The sequence below is a fragment of the Mustela nivalis genome (assembly GCF_964662115.1).
Source record: "Mustela nivalis genome assembly, chromosome: 6".
Classification (NCBI taxonomy): Eukaryota; Metazoa; Chordata; class Mammalia; order Carnivora; family Mustelidae; genus Mustela; species Mustela nivalis.
The window spans coordinates 19058756-19074932 of record NC_139025.1 but is presented as its reverse complement, the minus strand read 5'-3'; the positions used below and the strand labels follow the sequence as shown (position 1 = coordinate 19074932).

Sequence of the window (16177 nt, the reverse complement as noted above, 5' to 3'; positions counted from 1 at the left end):
TATATAAATAGCATTCACAAGCATTTATTCAATTCTATTTTCCACTCTCTCCCCCCCCAAAAAAAATCCAGCTAGTGATTTATATAATAATATCTCCATTTCTCTGAGAAATTGCAAAGCAGATTAAAATATTCAGCGTAATATGTTTTTACCATGCAATCTAAGAAGTGTGGAGAAATGCATATCACTGTTTAATTGGGTCTGTGGTTTCTGAGAGCATGATGTCTCGGGCTTTGAGATCAAGAAATCCGGGCTTTTTTCTGAATATTATTATTATTCTGAAGGTTATGAAGAGCCACTGTACAATTTCACTGAAAGGATGGATGGGGTCTGATTTGTATTTTTATTTTTATTTTTATTTTTATTTATTTTTTTTTTTGATTTGTATTTTTAAAAAATCACATAATCTTCTAAAACAATTTTGCAACTCAACTAATATTGGGTTGAGAGTGAACTGAAAAGAACAAACTGAACGCAGAGAGCCCCATTAAAAGATGAGAACACAGCACTTGAGTGGCTTAGCCCGTTAAGCATCTGACTCTTGATTTTGGCTCAGGTTATGATCTCTGGGGCGTGAGACAGAGCCCTACATCAGGCTCTATCCTCAGCTCTGAGTCTGCTTGTCCCTCTCCCTCTGCCCTACCCCCTGCTCCTGCTCTCTCTTTCTCTTGCTCACAATGAATAAATAAGATTAAAAAAGAAAAGGTCGAGAACACACCTGAACTACTTTCCTGGGGGTGCCCAGACTGGTTCAACCTGGAGGTTGATACCCTTCCCAAGGAAGGTTTGCCTTTTGCTGGGCAATAATGGAAGCACACAGTTCTTAGGAGAGACAACACAGGAAACGGAGAGACAGAGGTCCTGGCAAACCACAGACCACAGGAAGAAGCCAGAGTCTGCACACTTATGATCCAAATGCAGCCATGGAAAGCCAAGGACCAGAGGTAAAGACTGAGGGACAATGATAGAATGTTAGACATGAAAGGCCTCAAGGGAGAACATGACAGGTGTGGGTAAAGGAGGATTCTAGGTCCATTTGCAAATACAGTGCAGTTTCTTAAATGCCATATATTTCCAAATGCTTTCTTAGTTGTTATTTGTGTCTCTCAATGCTCCGCAAGGCCACTTTGCTGGGATTATGCCAAGGGGAGGAACTGGAGGCACATAGTTTAGGTGGGTTATCCGAGACCCTGAAAAGCATTCAGACCAGTTCCAAAACCTTAGTCCCCTGATCCCCGTTGCATTGCGTTTGCTACAATGTCATATCACCACCTGGCCAGGAACTCAAACTCTCGAGCAGGTTCCTAGCCCCCCACCCCCAACTGTTCCTACAACTGCAAGAAGTTCAATGGGTCAAAAGGAGAAACCACTAGCCATGACAGAAGGAGTCCTCTCAGGCAGCAGGAGCCCAAGCAGAGGAATGCAGAGGGGGGCTGGCTTCAGCCCAGAATTCTCTTGCAGCAGACTGGAGAAAGCCAAACTGGGAAGATGGCACTCTTCACCTCCATCAGAGGACCTTGGGAATGGAATTTTTAGACATCACTTAGAAGAGCCGATGAAAATCCAACCCCTCTGGAGGGGCTGTATCAACTGTCCTGAACAGAATGCCTGCTATGCTCCAGAAAGGGAGTACGGAAACCAGCTGCCTGAGGCTGCACCTCGGAGATACAAGCAAAACCGCGCTCAGCTCTGAAGCCTTTGTCCTTCAGCTGGCCTTCATGCAGCAGTGTGGCGCCCAGGCTGAAATGACCCTTGTTGGTTACCCTGGCCGGGTACACCCTGGAGCTCAGGGGGCACCAGCAGACAAGGGCTGCTGCTGCCCTCCCCGCCAGAAAAAGGGATGGCCTGTGGTCCTGGGGCCAGTCTGCTGATGCCTTTCCCTAGATGCCCACACACAGCAGTCCATCCTCAGATGGGACAGCCGCTGTGACAAGCTTCAGGTGCTCCAGCTATAAACTGACATATCGTCCACCTCTTCTGGACACCGCTTCCTAGGCAAAAAAAAAAAAAAAAAAAGAAAAGAGTCTAGATGGTGACAAAAGCAGCCCTGCGCAGGGGGTACATAAAGCAGAAATGAACTCATAGTGAAGTCCCCAATTCCAGAATTTGGGACACTGCATATGCACTCAATTCGGAAAGGTGCCTGGAGCTGACACAGCCACTGGGTGGTTTGCTGGCAAAGGAACACGGTATAAGGCAAAAGTGAGTTTGTTCTTGCATGATTCTGTCCCCTTTCCATGCAACCTGCTAAGAATCCAACATCCAGAACAAGAACTCCCACCTCTAAGGGATCTGTGGGCAGACCTCCATGTTAGCGGTTGGGCTGGGAGATCATCATATTTGCAAAAACAGGGGAAAAGAGAAATTGTTTTACTAGAGCGAATCCTATTACACATCACCTAATGGGAATTCCTGCTAGAACTGGAGGAGGGACATGTGGAATAAGAAAAACAAAAAACTGTACAAGTAAGTGTCCTCCTGGTTCTTGCTGTCCCCTTTCCCTTACAGTGTATTTTAGGGCCAAACAAAGCATTCAGATAGATCAAAGTGCAGAGCCATCACCCAAGGGGAAACGATGAATCCTTTACCTGCCACATCCCATCACACAGGTATTTCAAAAGCAGAGTGTACCAGCAGATAGCAAATTGTGTCGCTATGAGCAATTCCGCACTACAAAAGAAAACACACAGGAAATCTGACCTCCCGGAGCCATTTCCAACCCTTATCCTCAGACTCTCTGTAGGAAAGATGCAACAGAGAAATAAATGGACTTTTCCACACTGCCTGGGTCACTCGCTAGCCTGCAGATGCTTCTTGAAAGTGATGAGAAGGAAAACAGTAAATCAAGTTGTCACTTGGAAAATAAACAGCTAGCATCCTGGCGAGGGAAGCTGCCTCAGTCCACAGAAGAATGGCCTGGAAAATCACACTTCACTGAAATCACTAGAAAGCTAATGGTATCCTGAAGACGGCCTTTCTCTTGATTGCATTACAATAAAAGTTAAATTTTCTGTTCATTTAAGGAATGAGGATTTACAGGTGCCTGCTACGCACCATGCAATGTGCCCAATGCTGACAGCACTCCAGCCACACAGCAACCCTGTGAATAGGAATAATTAGCTGATACTGTACCGTAGAAGAGAAATGGTAAAGCTAAAACAAGTCGAATGCCCGCTAAGTGCCAGGCCCTGGCCTAGACTCACGTGAAACAGGGCACCCTCCCACTGTCCAGGGTAGAGTGGGACTTCAGACTCAAGGACTCAAGGAGGGTAATGATGAAGACTTTGACTTGGATCGACCAGTTCTGGCACTTACCTAATCCTATGAAATCGTAGCTCATCCCTTAACCCTTATTCTCTCTCCCTCAGTCTCCCACTCTACAAAATGGGAATCACCAGAGTACATATTTCATAGAGTTGCTGTGAAACACCCATCTGAAAAAGTCCACAATCCAGATCCCAGGCACAGACTTGTTGGCTGCTGACGGCAGCAGTAAGAATGCACACACAAACAAGCACTAACAATTAAGCATAGTAACTGTTTCGTTGGTGACACTGGCATGCAGAGGAAGGGATAAATGACCATGAATGTTAGGGAAGACACCACACAGGAGGTCAAACTTAACTTGTGTCTCCAAGTATGAGTAAGAGTTCACCATACAAAAGAGGGATGAAACTCTAGTTAGAAGAAACACCGTATTCATTGGTATAGTCCCTAGAAAAGCACAGGATGTTCATGGAACAGTGAGAAGTTCAATGCGTAATGGGCAGAGTAACAGGCACATGAGTACAGGCTTGGGATGAGGCTGGAGACTGATATGCCCTATCCTGAGGTGCTGGGGATGGAGGGTCTACAGAGGAGAGGAAAACTGATGCTTGGGAGTGCACAACTGTGCCTACCTCGTATTGACTGGGGTGGACAAATTGCTAGAACAATAAAGAGGGATCCAGGAGACATCTCCAAAGTAGAATGGATATTGCCAAGAAACCCTGGCCTGAGGTAGTTGTGCTGCAAATGGCCGCCAACCCACTGAAAATAACTGGTATATCTTCTTACACTGTTGGCGGGAATGAAAGTTGGCGCAACCAGTGTGGAGATTCCTCAAAAAATTAAAAACAGAGCTACCCTATGACCTGGCAATTGGACTACTGGACATTTACCCCAAAGATACAGATGTAGTGAAAAGAAGGGCCATATGCACCCCAATGTTCATAACAGCAATGTCCACAATATCCAAACTGGAAAAAGAGCCAAGATGCCCTCCAACAGACGAATGGATAAAGAAGATGTGGTCCATATATACAATGGAATATTACACAGCCATCAGAAAGGATGAATACCCAATTTTTGCATCAACATGGACAGGACTGGAGGAGATTATACTGAGTGAAATAAGTCAAGCAAAGAAGTCAATTATCATATGGTTTCACTTACTTGTGGAACATAAGGAATAGCATGGAAGACATTAGGAGAAGGAAAGGAAAAGTGAAGGGGGGAAATCAGAGGGGAAGACAAACCATGAGAGACTGTGAACTCTAAGAAACAAACTGAGGGTTTTAGAAGTGTGGGGAATGAGGGGGATGGGTGAGTCTGGTGGTGGGTATTAAGGAGGGCACGGATGGCATGGAGCACTGGGTGTTACACTTAAACACTCAATCTTGGAACACTCATCAAAAACTAATTGTACTATATGGTGACTAACATAACACAATTAAAAATAATAATTGACGTAAATGCTGTACATTTTATTTTTACTTAACCACCTCATCTATAGGAGTCAAACTATAATTATGTTTCTTCCACTACAGGCTTTTTATTTTAATTTTGAGTCAATCACACATGGATTGAACACAAAAAGTACACTCTATTTTGTAGAGGGAACTCCATTACCCTGTCCCTACAACTCCACAAGAACATTTTCTCCCCATTCTCCAGAATAGAATGGTTTTGCAGTAACACTTGAACCTTCTCTCCTTTATTCTTTCAATGAGAGAAGTGGTTCATCTGCTTGGTGGCACAGTAAGGGTCTGACACCCACAGGTCTATGTTTCTTAATTAGGTGCTCACTATTCTTATGTGCCCTTTCTCTCTCCTGCAGATCTGCCTTTCCTCCAAGGACTGAGCTCTCCTCTAGGTTCTCCCATGCAGCAGACCTGTCGGAGTGGACTCTGCCCCATAGAAGAAGGCCTGGGTTTTTCTAGCTCTTCTCCCTAGGCCCAAGTGGTTGAATTTAACCCGGGGGGGGGGGGAATTACATGGGAGCCCAATTTGGCTGCAGATCAAAGCCACATACTCTAACATAGCCCTACCAGCAAGAAAACTGGTATCTGGATCCCTGACCTGACCACCATTTGACTCTTCTGTCTGTTCTTCAATGGATTCAGAATGTTATGGCTGTCACACCTCAGACATCAAGCCCTTGGACTGCTTTCAGTCTGGAAAAATAACTGACACACCTGGAACCACACAAGGTCAATGACAAGCAAACATCAATTCTAGCCATGACTTTAAAGCCGGCTCTATGCCATAGTGTTTACTACGATACATTTCTTGAAGTTGCATGGAGGATACAGGTGATTATAATTATATCTCCTGGTTGCTCCCCTGGAGATAAATGTTAGATTGAGGTTTGAAGTTTTGGGATGAAAAAATTACAGAAGTTACACAATAACTAGGGCAAGGGTACTAGAGCCCCAAATCCCTATTCATGAGACTATAGTCCATGGACTTGATGAGAATGAAAAAAAAAAATTAGGAGGGATAGGGACATCTGGGTGGTACAGTCAGTTAAGCACCTGCCGTTGACTCAAGTCATGATCCCAGAGTCCTGGGATTGAGCCCCGTGTTGGGCTCCCTGAGCTCAGCAGAGAGTTTGCATCTGCCTCTCCCCCACTTATGTGCTCTCTCTCTCTCTCAACTAAATAAAATCTTTAAATATTAGTAGGGACAAAAGCTGGAGAAGAGAGGATGGAAGACTGTAGTTCTGATACAAACAGAATTAATAACAATGAGAAATACCCACTGTGATTCTAGAGCAGGAAGCAGATCATCAGAAATGACTTTTCTTCTTACACTGGCACATATATTGACCCTAACTGCTCCCCAAATTAGACACTCACTGTATCGACACATAGTGTTCAGAAAGAAAAAGTAAAGTCATGAAAGGTTTACAGAATTTGGGAAAACTCACTCAAATATTAAGATATTTAGTAGCTGAGCGCCTGGGTGGCTCAGTCAGTTAAGTGTCTGACTCTTGAATTTGTCTCAGGTCATGATCTCAGGGTCTTGATTTCAAGCCCTGTGATGGGCTCCACACTCAGCAGAGAGTCTGTTTAAGATTCTCTCTCTCTCCCTCTCCTCTGTCCCTCCCCTCCTGCTCACTCTGTCTTTAAAAAAAAAAAAAAAAAAAAGATATTTTGAAGCAATCAACGTGGGTTTTAAAACCCATATGGACTTAGAAAATATTTATTTCTGCCAAATTGTTTTCACCCAAGATGAAAACAAGAACCCGCCATAACCAATCATCGTGCTGGTATCAGAAGAAGATGCTCTAATTGACCTCTGAACTCAGCAGTTATCTAAGTCACTGTGTTGATGAAACCAACCAACTTCAAGCATCCAGAGAAATGAGACAGTTGGGTAACATGTGAAACTTCCTACCGATATTCAGGAGCTCAAATAGCTCCTGTTCCTAGAAGAGGAAAGGTGATCGAGAGACTCCCAAGCTTCCTCTGGGTGATCAACAGGGAAGTATAAAGTGTTAAAGATTTTTACCTAATGTTTCCTTCACTCAGCCCAGAATACATAAAGAATACTGAACATAAATTGGCACTGGCCAATAAATTTCACCTCCACTAACTCTCTCTCTCTCACACACACACACACAATGATCACTAATCATTATATATTACAGTCCTGTTCATATGTAACAAGAATAGAAAAACACAGAAGCAATCCATAATCAATTTCTGGTAGTGTTTCCTTCTGGAGAAGGAGAGAAGAAATGGAACCCGAGATGTACTGAAATAATACTCAGCCTTTATAAAAAAGGGTATAAAGCAAAAATGGCAAAACATTAAAATGTGTTTAAGCTGCAGAATAGCTAAACCAATGTTAATAATATCCTCTAGTCCAGGGACTATACATTTGAAATATTTCATGCTTTTTATTACCTGCAGATGATTCTGATGAAATACTTAATGGCTCAATAAATCTTGGATGATTCTTTGTTTATTTCACACGTTGATGTCAACTCTTCAATCATCTCTTGCGAGCACCCATTTTTCATGTTTCTGAAATCTCCCATGTACCCCCGAATGTATTAAATAAAGACATGTGGAATTGAACTGAAATGCAGCTGAACTGATCCGTGACTCGAACGTCACCAGTTCCTCCTGCCGCCTTGCTGCCTCCCCCATTCCCGGAAACCCACTGCTCAGTGCACCGACAAGACAGAGTTCAGTCGGCTTCCTAAGGACAAAGGGAGGAAATGCTCACAGGAGCTAAGGAACAGAGAAGACCTGGATTTGTTACTGAGGGATCACTCAACGTCAAGTGCAGAGACGCAACCCCGGGGAGTTCAGGGTATGCCACAGTATACCTACGCAAGCCTCCCGGGCAGAATACAACCATCCTAGTTCTTTAAGAAGATCCCCACAGAGAAACCTGAATCTGCCCAGGCCTTTGGCCTCCCCCTGCAGCCAGCAGGAACCCAGCCCAGTTCCTCCTTTGTTAGCACCGTGGCTCTAGCCTGCAAGTCTAGACAGAGGGGCTTGTTAAAAGGCCTTGGAGTCAGAGCCTGGACAAGATCAATAAGGCTTTTTATGACACAATGAAAACTTTCTATTTTGTTAAATGCGGCTAATCTATCATTTCTGCAGTACTTCTTAAAGCTTTCAGTGCTGAGCACTACAGCCCAAGTGATTAAAACCCTGTTCAGAAACACAAACTGGGGAACTTTGCCAATGCAGAAGTCAAAATCCTAGAAAAGGTGCTGTGTCTTCTTATTTATAGTGAGGTGTGCATCTCCTTTTCCTCCCAAGAAAAGGACTGTGGCAGTGGAGGAGATAGGAGCGGATACTGATGAAAATTAAAACTGCCCTGTTCCAGGGCTCCCAGGAAGAGAGGGACGATACCCTGGGTCTAAAGTAATTAAAATGAGAGAATGTGAACCCAGGGATGGATGAAGATGGGGTATGTTGAAAGGGGGTGGCGGGAAGGGTGAGTTCTGTAAAAATGCAGGCAGACTTAAAAATCAAGTGACCTGATTTAGGAAGCTTGAATAAAGGAGAAAATCTTTAGTGACTGCAAATTCAATTCTCGTACCAACAGTGCATGTAAAGCTATCATAAGGTGTTTACTTCACCATCATCACTTCTTCCTCTCAGACTATCAGCAGAGCCTTTTTAAGAGGTAGATTTTTTTTTTTTTGCCATAGTATAAAAAGGGCAGGTAATGAACATTTATTAAACCTATATTATGTTCCAGGATCTTACAGAAAGAGAGGCCCAATATAACAAATACTGTCTATATAACATTTGACAAAAATTAACCAAGACCTGTTTTGATGATTTAAGATACAAGCGTTCAAAACACTTACCGTAAGAACCAATGCCTTATTAATAGAGATAACATATCTGTGCTCATGTGTCACCTGAAAGAGGACCTTTCCCCTGGGATAACATAGAATATTTCTCGTTCAACTCTCACAGAAGTCCTGTGACGTAAAATTTTACCAGCTCCACGTGACAGATGATAAAATGGAGATTCCTGAGGGGTGAAATTACTGTACACTATCACAGCTAATAAGAAGCAGATCCAAAACACAAACTAAGGTCAACTTTTAAACACTATATATGCTGTCACCCAGGTCACGCTGCCTCCTGATGAGGGATGGGTATCTTAGCAAAAATCTCTGTCAATGGTACTCCTGTGGGAGATGAGCTATTCATTTCTTTAAACACACACACACACACACACTTATTTGCAGAGCATGCTTGTCACATTTTCCAAACCATTTTCATGTACATTATCTAATTTTGTAAAGCACCCTCCTACGGCGTCCAAAGGAACCTCTATCTCCCCAACAAAGCTAGGTTTTCAGCAAACATGGAGATGTACTAACCACACATTTTGGGATATGAATACATATCATAAGAGCACTAAGAAATATTGTAGGAATTCTTCTATACATTTGCAACACTGGAGATATATAAATGCAAAAACAAAAACCACGGAATTGTGAGAGCATAAATAAAGAAATCCACTTTTGACGCACTGAATCTAAAATGGAAACCCTCCTTCTGAGTCAGAATGATTCACAAACCATGTACAGATGCTGCCTCTCTCCCAACAAGCTCCAAGGCCAGACAGCTGGACTCCAGGTTAGGACAGCAGAGACTACAGTCAGAAATACGCTCAGGACTTGCAGAAGAGAAAAAGTTCGTTGACTTATGATCAAAAAGAACAGAAAAAACTGATATTTTAAGGCTGAAATAGACACTCAAGTTGTTTATTTTTGTAGCCTGTATAGCCATTTACACAATAAATATTTATGGCACTGATATCAATAAAAGCAAATTCCTAACCTTCTCCAGCAGTACTAGTTAAGACATATCAGGGACATTTTTCTAACCATAGGTTATGTTAAAATAATGAATAATCTGGATATCCCAACTGTGGTATGAAGATAATGTATAGAAGATCCCAGACTTACAGAAGTTGGGACATATGTACATAATACCAGTTGGTCAAGGTTTTTGACCACACTTTGTAAGTGAATGAATCAAAACAAAAAGGAAGGAGACTTAGGGTATGCTAAAACACTGGCTAAGTCTTAAAAATACAAAGAGGACTGGTAGCTCATTTCTGTCAGTTGTGGTGAAATCCCCACGTGGATACCAGCAAAGATGAATTTCAATATGGCGGCACTGAAGTCTAAGCATTAGTTGACTGAATCTCACTCTGATTTAAAAAAAAAAATAAAAAAAATAAAGGGACAGAAATTGGCTTATCTTTTTGGGGGAGTCACTATATCATGAGAAGATTAATTATACCAACTAATAAATATATGACAGAGACATATAACAGAATGTCATTACCATAATTCACAATGAAAAATAACCATCAAAAAATCCTATAGTCCAGGGCGCCTGGGTGGCTCAGTGGGTTAAGCCGCTGCCTTCGGCTCAGGTCACGATCTCAGGGTCCTGGGATCAAGTCCCTCATTGGGCTCTCTGCTCAGCAGGGAGCCTGCTTCTCTCTCTCTCTCTCTCTCTCTCTCTCTCTGCCTGCCTCTCCATCTACTTCTGATCTTTCTCTATCAAATAAATAAATAAAATCTTTAAAAAAAAAAATCCTATAGTCCATAGACTTGAATCCAAACACTGGTTACCAAACATTGGTCTCAGGTAAAGTTTTCACCAATCATGGGATGATCAGGAAAACAGACACTGTAGCACATTTTTTTTAATAAAAACTAAATTCACACACTATTCAATCATGCAGCAACTATTTATGTAGGACCTACTTTATGCTGTGCTAGGCACTGAAAACATGGAACTTTCATCTACTTCTTCCTACTTTTTTTTTGTTTTGGAATTTCCTGTCTTTTCTAAAATGATGGTGATGATAGAAGAAATCTGTTAACGTCAGTAATTGGCAAAATAAAAAGTAGTCAACACTATTTTGCTCCTTCCCTTTTCTATAGAAATTTTACTTGTCAACAAAATCCAAAACTTTGAAGAGCCACTGAAAAGAATCTTTTCTTTGTGTGTTCTCAGTTGAGTGTTCACCAAAACATGGCACTCTCTCAAAAGGGGGTTTAGTTGGCACTTCAAATAGAGTAAACAGCCATCCCAATTTGCCTGGGACCGAGAGGTTTCCCAGGACATGTGACTTCCTGTGCTAAAATGGGAACCACCCTTGGAAAACCAGAATGTTTTTTTCTACATGGATCACATATAGAAGGTTAAAAAAACTTAAGCAGATCAGATAAAAACTTTCAATATCCTAGAATCATTGACAAAGAAAGGGGCTTGAGTTAATTGCATGCTTTTGTTAGTTGTGAATTTCTAACCATTTTAAACTTGACATTCTGGTTTTTAAAGAACAAATAATCATAGTGACAACAGAAGTAGTGTACTCCTTGCTATGGTTTGCTACTTTTTATTAACTTTAAAGTGGGCCTAAGAATAATGTAAACCCCCTTTGAGGATTCAGAAGACTCTTCCAGATTTCATGCTACCTTAAAGCCATCTAGCTCATCATCAACTAGCACTATATACCACTATGAATAAGCAGGTTTTGCCTGCCAATTGTTTGAATTTGGGATCATAAGTGTCCTCTGTTTTAGAAGTAACTAATTAGACTTATGGAATGATTTATGCAAAGAGTTGTGTTCCCTTGAAAATTGTTAGGATACCTTTCAGGAATGGGCAAAAACTTTATAAAAGCTTCAGAATTGCAGCCTCTGGTACACACAGCTTTGACATGAAAAAGTCTGTCTTTCATCCCTAAGTGCTAATCATTCTTTCTTATCTCCCTGCTACCCCACTATCCACACCCCAACCACCTAAGACTACCCACCAGCTGGGGCCTTTGGAGCACCACTCTACAGAAAGGCAACGATGCCCAGCTGCTCTTAACTAAAGTAGAAAAGCAAGAAGGCATCATAAAAGAAAGGAGAAGGAAAGAAGCTAGCACTTACTGTTTCTCCACTATATGCCAAGCACAGAGAGAGGCCCTTTACAAATACGCTGTTTTCAATCCTACAACGACCTTATGGAGTAGGCATTATCACCACCGTTTTACTACCACAAAATGCCTACAGTCCTGAGATGCGGTGATGGTAATGCTGCCAGCTACCATTTTTGGAGCTGTTTTGGGGGGGCTTTAGTTCTGGCTTTGTACTGTGCAAGTAATATTTTATATAATCTTTACAACAACCCACTTAGGTATCATTACTTGCGGTTTTCAAAAAGGGACGTGGAGATTCAGGGTACAAGACTCCCCGATGAGAGTAACGGTAATTGACAATGAGGGAATTAAGAACAAGGCTAGGGGCGCCTGGGTGGCTCAGTGGGTTAAAGCCTCTGCCTTCGGCTCAGGTCATGATTCCAGGTTCCTGGGATCGAGCCCCGCATCGGGCTCTCTGCTCCTCGGGGAGCCTGCTTTCTCCTCTCTCTCTCTGCCTACTTGTGATCTCTGTCTGTCAAATAAGTGAATAAAATCTTTAAAAAAAAAAAAAAAAAAAAAAAAAAAGAACAAGGCTAGACTTGGGTCTAACTTCTATCCAATCGCTCCTCCCAGTGCAGTAAGGGTTAGGTTTTGTATAAAAGGCCCTGCCTTGGGATCAGGAGCTGAGCAACCACTGTGTGATATTCCAGGGCCTCTATGCTGGCTGGTCTGGACAGGAACCCTCTTTGGTGACTCTCTCAGGATGGCTACACTCTAGTCATTATCCTTTGGTTCCCTTGCTGGGAAGACAGTAAAACTACAAGTATCCCCTGATGAAACACCCTCCATGGCCAGCAATAGCCACCCAAACTCCTCCTTGTCCATGACCGTTACTGTGCTTGGCACCTGTGAGAGCAAAGAAACACAGCGGACTGACGTAGTGTTATGTGAAATCTTTAAGTCACTCACTCATTCATTCATCTATTCTTCCACTTAGCAAACATGTATTGAGACCACTCAGCATGTAGTAGGTTGATAGGGAAAACAGGAGAGTTCCATCAGATTTTAGCACGTCACATTTCTACAGCATGCTAAGGTAAACAGTATCCTTAAAACAGCTCATTATGAAGTGTGAACAGGATCTGATAACACATTAAGAATCATGCAACTCTACAGGATTATTATCCTCTGATTTTTTTCCCCGCACTCACAAAGAGGTCCACCACTTCTTTTAAAGCTCTGCAGAATTACCTCATGAATTTCCTGACAGGCAATATGGATGTGTTCCAAGAACTCTGACTTTGGGTTTACATCAAGGCACTTAGAGGGGAAAAAAAAAAAAGAATTAACTGGTTTTCACATCTGTGTCCAAGGAGAGAAATGCTCCTCGCTCCTACTTCACAAGTAGAGAAAGGTAAAATCCAACCAGTGATGGAAAGTACTTTTAAAATCCTATTTTCTACTTCTTTTTATAAGCCTAGCATAGTTTTTCTAAAGGAGCTATCAACAGAGCCAAGACCAGAACCCAGGTTTTTCTGATTTTTACATAGGTGAGTTAGTTGCAAAATAACAATGGAGAGGGACACAGGAATCCAATAACTACAGGGACAACTTCAGAAGTGTGGCCTCCAGGATGCTGGATGCCTACTTCCCAGTTGAGAGTCCATTCTACCAGGCCTACGTGTGTGTCTCGTCCAAATGCACATTTACATCCATGTCCCAGGGTCACCAGAGCTGGCACTAGACAGCATGTGCCCCGGAGAAGGGCTCTGGGAAGGAGTGTGCTGCTCAGTGCTCACAGGCTAAGCCACTCACTTGAGACAGGTTGCCTTTTCTACTGTTTGAGCTGCTTTTTCTCTCCTGCCTGAAGCAGTAGAGACTGACTCCAGGGAGGGAATGCTGCTTAATGACTCCAATGCAATCTCCTGAAGGCTTTATCAGCCCCGTACAGCCCTCCTCTGACAGCTGACCTTTCCCACTGTGTTCAGGTCCAGGGAAAAAACAAAAGCACCAAAACAATTAACAGCAGTAAAAGGGGAGGGAGGAGGGAAAAAGAAATGCTGGCCTCGTGCAGAGCAGCAACACAGATATTTTCAAAAAGAAAAGAGAAAGGAAAGAGAAGGAGAAACAAAAGATAAACCAAGGCAGTGACAAGGAACAAGCACAAGAAGATGGGATTCTCCCAGCTGTCTTTACTCCTCTTCTTGATGGCTGCAGAAGGCATGGGAAGGCTGTTAATATATCTGAGAACCATGCGGGTGAGGGAAAATCAAGAGGACAAGAAAAGGAGAAGCTCTGGCATGCAGTAGCTTCTGATACATAAAATGCCTCTCCACTCTCCGTGAGCTCTAGAATGCATTCCAAATGGTATGGCTGCTCTTGACCTCAGGTGCTCTCTGATAGGGAGGAGCCAGCCACCTGGCTACGGGCCTCCTCTGGGCCCTCTGTGAGCAGGGACAACCCTCTGGAGACCCCCATAAACACATTCCTTTATGCCATCCCCACTTGGCGCACTGTATTCATAAAGGGAGGTGAATTTGAGAAGAGTTGTGTAATGCTGCAGGTCAAGTTCCTTGTCCCAGAGATCCCAGTGGTTTGTTCCCTTATATAAGGCTGCTTTTCACTCACCATAGGGCAGCACTGTTTAGTAATAATGGCTGCAACCCACTCTGGAAGGTTGGGCCCTTGGCACGCACCATGCTCACCTCCTTGCTTTAACATCTCATGGAACTATCACGGCTCTGAGAGAAGTGCTCTGTAGCAGTCTCTACAGATGAGAGGGCTGAGGTTTTCTTACTGGTCCATAGTGGCTCAGATGGTAAGAACCAGCATTAATGCCCACAACCAGGATAGATGACCTTCACCACTGTCCAGCATGGCCTCACCAGGTGACCACAAGGCTCATATACACACACGGAGCAAGACCGAGCTCCTGATGCCTTTTACGAAGGCTCAAAACCCACGTCAGCCTCCCAGGGATTCAGGCCTGGGGAAGTTCCAAAGCTGTGGCTGATAGTCAAGCATCATTTCTCCTTCACTTCTTGTGGAAGAATTAACCTGTGTCCTGACAGTCCCGAAGGAAGAAAGGCTCCCTTTCACTGCCTGTGTCTAGGGCCTGCTTTGTTCAAGTCTTTCTTGGACTTCCTGGCTAAGTCCAAGAGGTGCTTGCCTCCCTGGAGGGGTTAAGAATGTTGCCAGTGACCTTCCTTTGGCACAGGATATCAGCATCCCTCACCTTGTATCGGTACAAACTGAATTTAAAAAAGAAAAAGGAGGGCCTGGGTGGCTCAGTTGTTAGATGTCTACCTTCAGCTCAGGTCCTGGGATCCGGCCCCACATCAGGCTCCCTGCTTGGTGGGAAGCCTGCTTCTCTCTCTCTCTCTCTCTCCCACTCCCCCTACTTGTATTCCCTCTCTCGCTGTGTCTCTCTCTGTCAAATAAATAAATAATCTTTAAAAAGAAAAAACAAGAAAAGAAGAACACAACCCCAGCCTCCCTTAAATTAACTAAGCAGAGTGCTGACTGACATCTTACTGAGCACTCCCCTTCGGAAGTGGTGGCGCAGGAAAGAGGCAAGTCCTTTGAATCACGTGAGTGACACTCTACCACTGATGAACTTGAGTAAGAAAAAAATAATCCCCCGTGCTTTGCTGAAATACGGGCACTATCTTTTCCTTATTTATAGTCTTCATAACCAGAAGAAACTTTTGGGTTCTCCTTAGTCAAATGCCTTCATTTTACAGGTAAAGAACAAGAAGCCGAAGAGGTCCTGAGACTTTGCCCTGAGTTTCAGAGCTTGTTGGATGCAGAGCCAAGGCTCTAACACCATCACGGGACTCCGAGGCAAGGGATCTCCCCCAGGTGGGCACAGCTTGCCGCTCTCCTGTTCTGCCCTCCCAGACTTCCTCTCTGTCCTCGGAGGATGGCATGCGCTAACAGAGACAGCCCCTGATGACCCCGAGGCCTGAGGCCTTTCTATGAAATCTCACCTACTGTGCTTCCCACACTCCTCCAGTGATTGGCGCTGAGGCTGCCCAGGCCTGGTTAACCCCTTCCCTGCTGCTCTGTAGGAAGCGCACCAGCCCCCTGATGCCTGGTGCCCCTTCCTCAGTCCCTCAATTCTCTTCTGGAAAAGCTGTCTCAGGCTCCTCCAGGAAACAGAGGGCAGGCGGAAGCATGTCCCCCACATGTAGCATTCAGCACTCGGGCTCAGGCAGAAGCATGTCCCCCACATGTAGCATTCAGCACTCGGGCCTGTGCGGTAGACCCTCTCACCAGGTCAGCTCTAAGCCAAACCGTTCAATGGAAAACCTCTTCCATCTCCTTCTCCGGGTGGAGAAGTGTTTAATAAGCAGCAAAGATCATTTTATTATGTTAGGGACATAACAGTTACCGCCCCAAGTAAGAAGAATGTGTGCTTCTTTAAGGAGGGGGAATTGCTCAGCCCAATGGAATCAAGCCATAGCAGTGAAACTGCAAAGCATCAGAAGGACTATTTTTT

The 16177-nt window shown here is 43.6% G+C and overlaps 1 protein-coding gene across 34 annotated transcripts in view; it reads right to left on the bottom strand.

Moving 5' to 3' along the window:
- Nucleotides 1-16177, bottom strand: part of NRXN3 (neurexin 3) — a 1557595-nt gene that overhangs the window by 1113401 nt on the left and 428017 nt on the right. The window lies entirely within an intron of this gene.